The sequence below is a fragment of the Myotis brandtii genome, unplaced genomic scaffold (assembly GCF_000412655.1).
Source record: "Myotis brandtii unplaced genomic scaffold, ASM41265v1 scaffold760, whole genome shotgun sequence".
NCBI classification, from domain to species: Eukaryota; Metazoa; Chordata; class Mammalia; order Chiroptera; family Vespertilionidae; genus Myotis; species Myotis brandtii.
The window spans coordinates 2,132,108-2,144,138 of NW_005371038.1; the positions used below are offsets into that span (position 1 = coordinate 2,132,108).

General features: G+C 38.6%; 1 protein-coding gene across 3 annotated transcripts in view; it reads right to left on the bottom strand.

Annotated features, from left to right (window-relative positions):
* Positions 1 to 11,577, bottom strand: part of AUH (AU RNA binding protein/enoyl-CoA hydratase) — a 183,988-nt gene extending 172,411 nt beyond the window's left edge. The window contains exons 1-2 of one of the 3 annotated variants that reach the window (XM_014530678.1): positions 9,361 to 9,479; positions 8,801 to 8,883 (exon numbers count right to left, since the gene is read on the bottom strand). The gene's annotated coding sequence lies outside the window, so the exon portion shown is untranslated. Of the gene's footprint in view, positions 1 to 8,800; positions 9,102 to 9,360; positions 9,480 to 11,552 lie in introns of those variants that run through there. The other 2 variants (XM_014530681.1, XM_014530677.1) reach the window with 2 other exon arrangements.
* Between the last annotated feature and the right edge of the window lie 454 nt (positions 11,578 to 12,031).

Consider the following 12,031-nt stretch of genomic DNA (forward strand, 5'->3'; position numbering starts at 1 on the left):
GGGGCACAAGAAGGTTTACATTTGTGAATACACAAAATTCTCATATTATTGTTTATTAGTTATTGCATTATTTTCCATACAAACAGCTGTAAGCTTACTTGTGCCCCAGCTGTACATATAAAGCTTACAACATAAGCATTCAATTACTTTTGTCCTTTCTAGCAGGTAGGGACAGTAAGTGTTACCATAATACATGCTAGATACAATACTGTTGACATTATTACTAACATGTAAAGTACCATCAAAATGCTTTTACCATGGTTAATTATAGCAGTGTTGGCCCCAGGTTTGAGGACTGATGTTTTGGGTACATCCACATCAAAGAGTTGGAAGTTAGCTCTGTAATTTAAAATGAATCATCCAGTGCCAAACAATTGTACCGTCAAATGTATCAATGGGCTACTATTACCCCAAAATGGAATGAAACCTTAGCTTTCTTCAGCAGATCCTGTCATTCTTTGTTTTGTAATTGTCCCACTTTATTTCACAATTAACAGCTTCTAAGGAAGCTCAATTATCATGCATCCTCCTCATCTAACCTAACCAAAACAGGTTTATTCAAACTCAGAAAAAATTATACGTTCATATGCTAACCTTAAATCCCTGTCTTAGGTTTCCCTGCCTTTTCATAAAACATCACTGGTGAATCTGTGACAAGTTCATTACAACATCAACCCTGCTCTACAAAGCTCACACAGCTGAAAGATGAGCACAGAGACTTAGCTGGGACTTTTTAAAAATATACATAAATATATTTGGCTTGTACAAAATTAAAATTATACACACAAAGTGAAAATCTCCTTCCCTGGACCCTCCCACTATCCTCCCCAGAGGTAGCCTCAGTAATCAGTTATGGAACCTCCCAGAAAATGTATCTGCACACAGAAATACAGAGCTGTACTACAGTTTGGGCTGTTGTTGCTATTTTACATAAATGGGGTCAGTATTTTCTGTCAGTACTGTTCTACATAACTAAGTCATAAATATTTCTTTTACTTACTTAATTCAATCTTAAAGATCTTTCTATCTCCAGACATTCCTTTAAATCATAAAATTCTGTGACATGGATTTCCATTAGTCTCCTTTTGAGCATTTAAACTGTTACTAAATATTATAGTGCTGCAATAAGCATTCTTAAAGATTTCTTTTTCTATACCTGCATAAGTATTTGCCTGACAAATATCAAGAAATGAACGTTCTAGGTCTGAGAATTCTTAATTTTGCAAATAATCCCCCAAACAGTCCCTATTTACTGCCCGGCCAAGCACCAACACCTCTGGGGCCACATTAGGAAAATGTAAAGGAGCATTGTGGGCTGCCTCCAAGGCTGGGTCCAGGGCCTGTGGGGTCTGAAGGTGACATAACTTAAGGGCCCTTTGTACATTAAAGAACACAAAATTACATCGATAAAATCAGGGACAAATGTGAACATGAGAACCTTCAGAAATTTACAAAGGTGGGAAATACTACATTTTCTCTCCAATTATGTGTATAACCTACACAAGGACACTTCCTTCCCCTCATATTTGAATTTTTATATTATCAATAATGCTGAAAAAATATACAAAATGAACCTAATATTAAGATCAATTCAAATATGTTTAAACTACCTCTACATTGTACTGAGACACAACTGTGCCAACAAATTATTCTTACATTACCCACATTAATTTATTTACAAGGATGTACAGGAAAAAGGTCACTGGAACTCAGCTTCTACGGGCCATTTAGGTGTATCTGTGGCCATTCTTGTGTCTCACTTTGGATGGAACCACCAGATTTTCTTACACAAGATGCAAAAGATACACTGTACAAAATCTAATACATTGGGATGCAGAAAATTCCAACTCTACACACAAACACACAAGTACAAGCTTGTTGCCCTAAAATCAGAGGAATTCTGATAAATTGTTTCACATGGTACCCATCAAAAAAGAAAAGTTAAAGGCAGACTTAGTCTAATTACATTTACTGCATTTTCAAGTGTATTACTGATAAGAGAGAACTTCTATCTGACTTGGTGTCAATGAAAAGTGAATCTTATAATTTACTCTGTTGCCACCCTCTCCCAAGTCCCAATAGAAAATTCTGACTCAAAGTTATTTAAGTAAGGTGCAGCTCATTTGCGAGAATATCATATTTGTTCCCTGTCTAAAATTCATCTTGGCATGGTATCCCTTTTTCAATTCAGGCTACTGTCTCAGTCTCTCACCATATACAAATTAGTTTGGTCTGTCATTTTTAACCCAATATTAGGGGAGAAGGGTAGTTGGTTTTTTGTTGTTATTATTATTGTTTTTATTGATTGATTTTAGAGACCGGGGGAAGAGGAAAAGAGAGGGGCGGAAAGTAAGAGAGGGAGAGGGAGAGGGAGATATCGATTTGCTGGTCCACTTATTCATGCATTCATTAGTTGATTCTTGTATGTGGCCTAACCAGGGATCAAACCCACAACCTTGGCATATCTGGATGATGCTCTAACCAACTGAGCTTAGGGCCCCAATATTAGTTTTTATTCTATTAACTATTTATGCCATCTTTTTTGTTATTTTCCTCTACTTCTTGTGTTAAATGGCTTCTGGTCTTCTTTCTTCTCTTTGATCTTAACTTATATATATTTTAGTAATCATAGCAAAAAAACTTACATATTAAAATATGTTGCTTTACCAAAAAGTACCTTCCTTTTGTTTTCATTATATTTAGGCATTTTTAAAAATTACGTATGTGAGTGGCTTACATTATCTGTACATTGCATTTCAGGTCAATAGAGGGGGGCTCATAAAATGTGCTATTAAGAATCACTTGTCCAGCCCTAGCCGGTTTTGCTCAGTGGATAGCGCATCGGCCTTCGGACTAAAGGGTCCCGGGTTCAATTCCCATCAAGGGCACATGCCCGGGTTTCGGGCTCCATTCCCAGTAGGGGGCCTGCAGGAAGCAGCCGATCAATGATTCTTTCTCATCATTGATGTTTCTATCTCTCTCTCCCTCTTCCTTCCTCTCTGAAATCAATAAGAATATATATTTTTTTAAAAAAAAGAATCACTGGTCCATCCAACACTTAATATTATAAATCTCTGATAATACATGGGAAGATAATGTCATTTTATATCAGGTTTCACCCCATTTTCTGAACTAAAGTTTAATTAACTAAGTTTAATGACCATCTGTCATTTCTTTTGTGAATTAACTGGTCTTTTTTGTTTGCCTACCTACTCACGGAGTGGTCTTTTGCATTTTGACTAATTTTTTACATTACAAATATTAACTCATTATTTATTAAGTCTTTTCCCTATCACTCACTTTTTTAATTCAACTTGTTTATGGTATTTTGTTGCACCAAAGTTTTAAATTTTATGTAGTATATCTTTGTTTTTGTAACTTTGGGGCTTAGTATCTTCCTTAAAAAAGATTTCCAATGAAAACATATGTCCACACAAAATCCTGTATCAGAATGATCAGAGAAGCATTATCCAAAATATTCAAAAGATGGAAACAACCCAATGTCCATCACCTGATGAATGGATAAACAAAATGCGGTCTATACGTGCATTTGGCAATAAAAAGAAATAAAAAACCGATACGTGTACAACATGGATGAACCTTTAAAACATTATGCTGAGTGAAAGAAAACAGTCCCAAAGGAGCACATACTGTATAATTCCATTTGTCTGAAAGGCCGTGAGGAGGCAAACTGAAAGGGACGAAAGTCAATTAGTGGTTGTATACAGCTGGCAGAGATGGAGGGATTGGGCAGTGGAAGCTAAAAAGTGTGGAGTTTCTTTTGGGGAGAACAAAAGTATTCTATAATTGATTGTGGTGAATACAGAATATTAGCAAGTTTAACAAGTTCCCTTCTTTTGTCAATGCCTTTAATGAGAATGCTTTAGTATTTCACCATTTAATATGTTTGCTATACATTTCCAATAGCTTTTTATCAAGTTGGGGAAATTTATTTCTATGTTCAAATTTGTATTTTATTTTATTTTAAATATATTTTATTGATTTTTTACAGAGAGGAAGGGAGAAGGATAGAGAGTTAGAAACATCAATGAGAGAGAAACATTAATCAGCTGCCTTCTGCACACCCCGTACTGGGGATGTGCCCGCAACCAAGGTACATGCCCTTGATCGGAATCGAACCTGGGACCCTTCAGTCCACAGGCCGACGCTCTATCCACTGAGCCAAACCGGTCAGGGCCAAATTTGTATTTTAAAAAGATCACTCATGTAACAGTGTAGAGAATAGATTAGAAAGAAATAAGAATATACGAGGAACGACAAACCAACATCCCTAATGAATATAAAGGTTAAAATCCTCCAGAAGATATTAAAAAGCCAAATCAAGCAGCATATTTAAAGGTTGATACACCATAATTGGATCTATACCAATCAAATATACCACATTAACAGAATAAAGAAAAATGTTTTAAACCATGTGATCATCTCAACTGACAAAGGAAAAAAACGTCAACAAACTAGTAATAGAAGGGACTTTCTCAACCTCATAAAAGGCATTTATAAAATGCCACAACTAACATCATACTCAATGATCAGACACTAAAGGTCTTCCCCCTAAGATACGAAACAAGACAAGGATGTCTGTTTTTACCACTTCTATTCAATGTTTCACTGGAAATTCTAGCCAAGGTAATTGGGCAAAAAAGGAAAGGGGAAGGGAAAGGGAAAGGGAAAGGGAAAGGGAAAGGGAAAGGGAAAGGGAAAGGGAAAGGGAAAGGGAAAGGGAAAGGGAAAGGGAAAGGGAAAGGGAAAGGGAAAGGGAAAGGGAAAGGGAAAGGGAAAGGGAAAGGGAAAGGGAAAGGGAAAGGGAAAGGGAAAGGGAAAGGGAAAGGGAAAGGGAAAGGGAAAGGGAAAGGGAAAGGGAAAGGGAAAGGGAAAGGGAAAGGGAAAGGGAAAGGGAAAGGGAAAGGGATAAGAAAGAAAAGCATCCAGGTTGAGCGGGAGAAAGAGGTTACATTGTTTCTAGTCACAGATGACATGATCTTATATAGAGAAAAGTCCAAAGAATCCACCAAAAACTATTGGAGCTAATAAATGAACTCAGCAAAGTTACATGATACAAGATCAATATATTAAAAGCAGCCATATTTCTAAACACTATCAACAAACACTCCAAAAATGAGATTAGGAAAACAATTCAATTTCTAATAGCATCAAAAGGAATAGAATGCTTAGGAATGAACTTAATCAAGAAAGTTCAAGACTGTACACTAAAAACTATAAAATATCACTTAAAGAAATTAAGACCTAAATAAGTAAAAAGGTGTCCTGTGTTCATAAAAGATTTAATTGTTAAGAAGGCAATACTTCCCAAATTGATCTACACATCTCTATCAAAGTTCCAACTGCCTTATTTGCAGAAATAAGCTGAAAGACTTATTTGGAGGATTTTATTTGGATACTTTCTGATTTCAAAACTTATTACAAAGCTACAGTTATCAAACAGTGTGATACTGGCATATGGAGAGACATATAGATCAATGGGATTGAATTAAGACTTCAAAAATAAACACTTTTAAGGTCAATTGGTTTTAGACAAGGATACCAAGACCATTCAATGGTGCAAAAATAGTCTTTTCAACGAATAGTGGTGGGACACTAGATATTACTCACCCACCAAAGAATGGATTGGACTTTTTCCTCACACCATATATAAAATGGATGCAAGACAGAACTGTAAGAGCTACCACTATAACACTCTTAGGAGGAAACATAAGTATAAATCTTCATGATCCTGGATTAGGCAACAGGGTCTTAAATATTACAACAAAAGCAGAAGCTACAAAAGAAAAACAGATAAATCAGACCTCGTCAACATGATCTAGAAAGTGATAAAACAATCCGCAGAATAGAAAATATGTGCAAATCATATATCTGATATAGGGTTAATACACAGATTATATAAAGAATTCTTGTTACTCACAATAAAAAAGACAAGCAACCCAATGGAATACTGAGCAAAATACTTAAATAGGTATTTTTCCAAGGGAAATCTACAAATGCCCAATAAGCACATGAAATGATGCTAAACATCATTTGCTATTAGAGAAATGCAAATCAAAACCACAAGAAGGTGTCAGTTCACAACGAGTAGAATGGCTATAACAAAAAAAAAGTGGGAACAAGGAAGTGTTGACGAGGATGTGGAAAAAACAGGTACCCCTGTAGATTGTTGAAAATGTAAAGTGGTGTAGCTGCTGTGGAAAAGTTTCTGGGTCCTCTAAAAACTGAACATAAATTTACCGTATGACCCAATGATTCTCCTCCTAACTATCTACTCAAAAGAAATGAAAACATGTGCTCAAACAAGTAACTGTATACAAGTGTTCGGCAGCACTATTCATAATACCCAAAAAGTAGAAACACATAAAAAGGGAGCACCACTCAGCCACAGAAAGGAATGAAGTGCTGATACATGCGATGACATAGGTAAACCCTGAAACATAAGGATGACAGGAGCCAGATACCTAAAGCCATCTATTATTTGATTCTATTTCTGTGAAAAACCTGGTACAGGCAAGTCCATGAAGACAGAAAGGAGATTCGTGGTTTCTGGAAACTGGGGGGAGGGGAATGAGGAGGGACTGATTAAGGGGCATGGATTTGCTTTGGAGGCAATGAAAGTAGTCTGTAATGACAGTAATGATGGTTGTACAACATGGTGAGTAAACTAAAAACCACTGAACTGTACACTTAAAAACTTTAAAATGATCAATTTTCTGTTATATGAATTTCATCTCAATTTACAAAAAAAAAAAAAAAAGGAATGCTGGGAGTCAGCAATCTCAATTTACAAAAAAAAAAAAAAAAAGGTATGCTGGGGGTCACCAAGCAAGAAGCTCCAGCAGAGGTGCAGATCTGTGCAGAGCGAGAGCGCAGGCTCTGGGCTGTGGAGTGGAGATGGGAAGAGGACCGCTTCTGGAGACATTGAAGGCAGTGTCCCCCTGACTATCACAGTGGCATTACAAGCCTGTCTGTGGTCCATCTACAGAGGAAGCACTGACTAAGTCATAGGAGAACAACATGTAACTCTCATAAGTTTTTATGATGTAAACTAAAAGTTACAAATGACAGAAATTGGAAGGTAGAAGATGAAAGAAATAAAATAGCAAACATTTCCTTTTCTCATCTTACATAGAAAGGAGTCCAGATACTGTCTGTAAAAATAATTTTATAGGTAACTCAAATAATAAAGACAGTGAACGAAATTATCATTCACAGCAAGGACTCAAGAGATGTTTAAAGTCTTTACTTTTGATGAAAGGGCCTGAAAGTGAAGGGTGGCACCCTTCCACAGTGTTTTTATTTTATTTTTAATTTTACCATATATATTAACTTTATTTGAAAATTTTTGTGAACTTCAATAATTTAACAATTATTACAACAAATCTCATGTAATGCACCAATGTCTCTATCAATAACTGACAGATCAGCAGGCAGAAAATCAGATAAGGGTATAGCTGAGCTGAGCAACACCAATCAACTATAACTGAAAACTAGATCTAACTGAATATAAACTACTACAGCCAACAACAGAATACACATTCGCCAACACAGATCACATTCTGGGCCAAAAATACACCTTAACAAATTTAAAACAATAAAAAATCATATTGAAGTATGCTCTTAGAAATCAGTAACAGACAGCTAGAAAATCCCAAAATACTTGGAGATTAAGTAAAGTACTTCTGAACAGCACATAGGTTAAAAAAAAAAAGAAAGAAAGAAATCTCAAGAGAAATTTAAAATATTTTAAATACATGAAAATAAAAATACAACATCAAAATTTATAGGTTATAGCAAAAGCAGTGCTTAGAGGAAATTTACAGCATTGATTGAATGCACATATTAAGAACCATCTACAATTAATAATCTAAGCTTCCACCTTAAGAAACTAGAACAAAAGCAAATTAAATCTAAAATAATTGGAAAAAGAAAAAATCAGCAGAAAACAATAAAACTGAAAATAGAAAATCAGTAGGAAAAGATGTGACTCAGTGGTTGAGCATGGACCAAGGAACTTGGAGATCTTGATTGATTCCCAGTCAGGGGTCAGGGCACATACCCAGGTTGCAGGCTCAATCCCCAGTAGGGGGCATACAGGAGGCAGCCAATACATGATGTTTCTCGCTCATCAATGTTTCTCTCTATCCCTCTCCCTTCCTCTTTCTAAAAATCAATTAAAAAAATTTTTTAAAGCTAGTTCTTTAAAAAGATCAGTAAATTAATAAGCCTCTAATCAGGCAAACTATGAAAAAAAGAGAGAGAACAAATTACTAATATCAGAAATGAAAGTAGTATCATCATTACTGAATTCCATTGATGTCATATGCATAACAAAGGAATACTATAAACAACTCTATCCCACAAATTTGGTAACTTAGATGAAATGGGAGAATTCTTTGAAAGAGACACTCTACCAGAACTCACATGAGAAATAGATAAATTAAATAGGCCTGTATCAATTAAAGAAACTTAATTAATAAATAATAACTTTCCAAAACAGAAAGCATCTGATATACATAATTTTACAAGTGAACTCTACCAAAGCATTCAAAAATAAGTGATATAATTTCTCTGTAATCTCCTCCAGAAAATATAAGCAGAAAGGAGCACTTCTAACTCATTCTATGAAGCCAACATTACACTCATACCAAAACCAGAAAAAGGCATCCCAAGTACGAAAAACTAAAAACCACTAGCTCTCATGAACAGAGATGCAAACATCCTCAACAAAATACTAGCAAATCAAATCCAGAAATGTATAAAAAGAGTTATATACCATAACCAAGTGGGATTTATTCCAGGTACTCAAGCTGGTTCAATATTTGAAAACCAATTAACATAATCCATCACTTCAACAGGCTAAACAAGAAAAATCATATGATCATTTTAATAGACGCCAAAAAAGCATCTGACAAAATTCAAAATGGTAAAACACTTAGACTATGAATAGATGGAAGCTTTTTCAATCCGATAAAGGGCATCTCCAAAAAACATATCCTCAGATAAGGCTTAAGAAAATGAAAAGACAACCCACAAAATAGGAGAAAACATTTGCAAATCACGTATCTGATACAAAATTTGCATCCAGAATATATAAAGAACTCTCGAAATTCAGCAATAAAAGGACAAACAAACCAATTACAAATGGGAAAAGGATTTAAGACATTTCTCTAAAAAAGATACACACATGGCCCATACGCACATGAAAAGATCCAAATCACTAACCATTAGGCAAATCCAAATCAAAGTCACAATATCACTTTACAAGCACCAGATGTAATAAAAAACACAATAACAAGTGTTGGTCAGAATGTGAAGAAATTGAAGCCTTCATACCTCGCTAGTGGGAATGTAAATTGCTGCAGCCACTTTGGAAAAGTTCCACAGTTCCTTAAAATGTTAATCATAGAATTACCCTATGATCCAGCCATTCCACTAATGAAACAGATGTTCACAAAAATGTGTACATGAATATCCTAAGCAGCACTATTCACTTTTCATATGAAATGTCAGAGTAGACAAAGGGGTCTTATTTGGAGGCAGCGGGACTGTGACAACGGGCAGGCAAGTCATTGCTAAAGAGAACAGGGTTTCTTTTTGCACTGATAAAAATGTTCTAAATCTGGATTGTGGTGATGGTGGCACAACTCTAAATACACTAAAAACAAGTCTCCATTTTGAATTTTATGGCATGTGAATTACATAATTAACATATATAATTATGTAATTTTATATAGTTACATATATAATTACGTAATTCACATGCCATCATAAGAAAACATGAGACCTCTGCAACAGTCCACCTGAGAGACGATGCTGGCTTGGACAAGAGCGGTATTGATAAAGAAGAACATAGAGAAAAGTGGAAAGATTTCAAAGACACTCGGGAAGACGTGAGCATCTAGAGGTGAATAAGGAGGAGAAGCAGGTATCAAGGGTGACTTGCATTATGCATTTACTTGTTTGCTCTGTTTCTGCCAGTTGTTGTTCCAATAAGGTTCGCAAAGATGACCTTTGAAATGGGTCACAATGGTAAGGAGAAGCATGCCAGCCTGGGAGACGGTTGGTAAGGGGAAGGGAGAGGTCACTTCACTTGCATGCAAAGCAGAAAAACACAAAGCTTAGCTGCCGCTGAAGGGAGAGGGGGCCCTGTGAAGGCCTGCCAGCTGTGGGGACCTGCAGGCAAGGGGAAGCCACTAGAGGTGTTCACCTGAGCAGAGTTGATTCTTGGCCTTCAAAAACGGGAAGTCCAGCACCAGTGTAAAGAATACACTGGGAAGAAGAACGGTCAGCTGGCTTATAAAGGAGGCTGTTGCCCACGAACAAGAGAGGCCTTTGTAAACCATGACCAGGACTAAGCAGGCTGGACAGCAATGCAAGCAATGGCCACTAAAGAAGCCGGTTGTACACCTTGTGCCTCCACATCCAATTAGAAGCACGGGACAAACAGATAACGGACGAGGGCTGATGTATCTGTGCTACCCACCGCCCCAGCCTAGAGGCTGACGGGACAGGGAGCAGTCCGGGCTCCTCTGACACGGAGGGCTCTGAGATTCCTTGCGGACTGCCCCAGAGCCATTTTGGGCTAGCCGCTCTGAGAAGCAGAGGCCCAGGGAGGCCACCACCGCAGCACCCCTGACCTCATGTTTTCTTTGCTCCGCTTCCTGCCGGCTCCCCCGTAAGGCAGAGCATACTCTGCTGAGCCTGAGCTGTCATTCTTGCCCATCCCTCCAGGAAGCTGGGTCAATTGTCTTAAGAAACCATGATGTCCTAACACCTGATTGTACAGGTCATCTGAGGTAACTAAAATATCTTAATTATTAAATTGTCTTGTATGCTCCCATTTCTTTTTAATCCATCTGGATCCTAACTTATGGAATTTCCAGGCATTTTATGAAAACTCACTTTCAATGTGAATTCGTGAAGTCATAAAGATGAAGAAATATAGAACATGGTGCCTATGAGTAACTGCACATGCACTCCTTTTGTATCGAATGTACTGTTGCTACACCTAATGGAGAGGACATTCCAGTGAAACTAAGCTAACCTTAAAGACTTTCCAGCGGACTCCCCCAGGATCCCACCCACCATGCCACACTACAGCCAAACCTGCCTTATTTTTCCCCAAAACAACCCACATGTTCATATCCCATGCCTTGTCTCTGTCTGAAATAATAAACAAACTCCAGAGCACCTACTGGTCGCCAGATACTTAGTAGGCAATTTACATTACCATTTAGTCTTCACAGCAGCCGCACAACGTTGGGATTATGTTTCCTATTTTATACACAAGAAAGTTGAGGCACAGAGGCGTTTGCCCAAGAACCCTCCCTACTGTCCATTCCATTGCCTAGTAAGGAATGCCAGGAGCCTGTTCCATCTGGCAAAACCCTCGCCTGACCCTCAGAATCTCCCCCTCGAGTCTTCCAACCCCCCAAATAACCGACCCCATGCCCCCTTGGGGTCTTACAGCCTGTGCTCGCCCCAGACCTTCAGCGTCCGCACCGCCTGACAATCGCCGCAGCCACCTCACTACCAGGGCTCGCGCTTCCGCCTAAGAGAGTACAGGTCTCGTCTCAGGTAACCGCACGTCTAACTGAATGGTTAGTCCGGTGCCAACTGCTCTCACACCTCTCAGGCCCTTAGCCTCCCCGCTGGGCAAGGGGAGGGGACACAGCCTCAGGGGCCGCCCCCGATGGCTCGTTCCGCCTTCCACAGCCTCCTCCCCCGCTGAACTGAGCGGAGGCCAAGGCCTGTCTCCCCCGCAGGAGGCAACTCAAGGGCACCATCCGCACCATCCGCGAGGGGTCCCCCGCTGAGCACGGCATCCGGAGGACAAAAATGTTCACAACTGCTCACCTGAGTGGGAGAGTGCCCCCAGCTAACTTCCTAAGATAGATGGCGGGGACTGTCAGGGGCAGCGTCACGGTAAAATCCTCCGCACGCTGCAGGGCTCTCGCCGCGCCCACACTCGCCCTGACCGCGCTCACAGGGAGCAGTCGCAGCG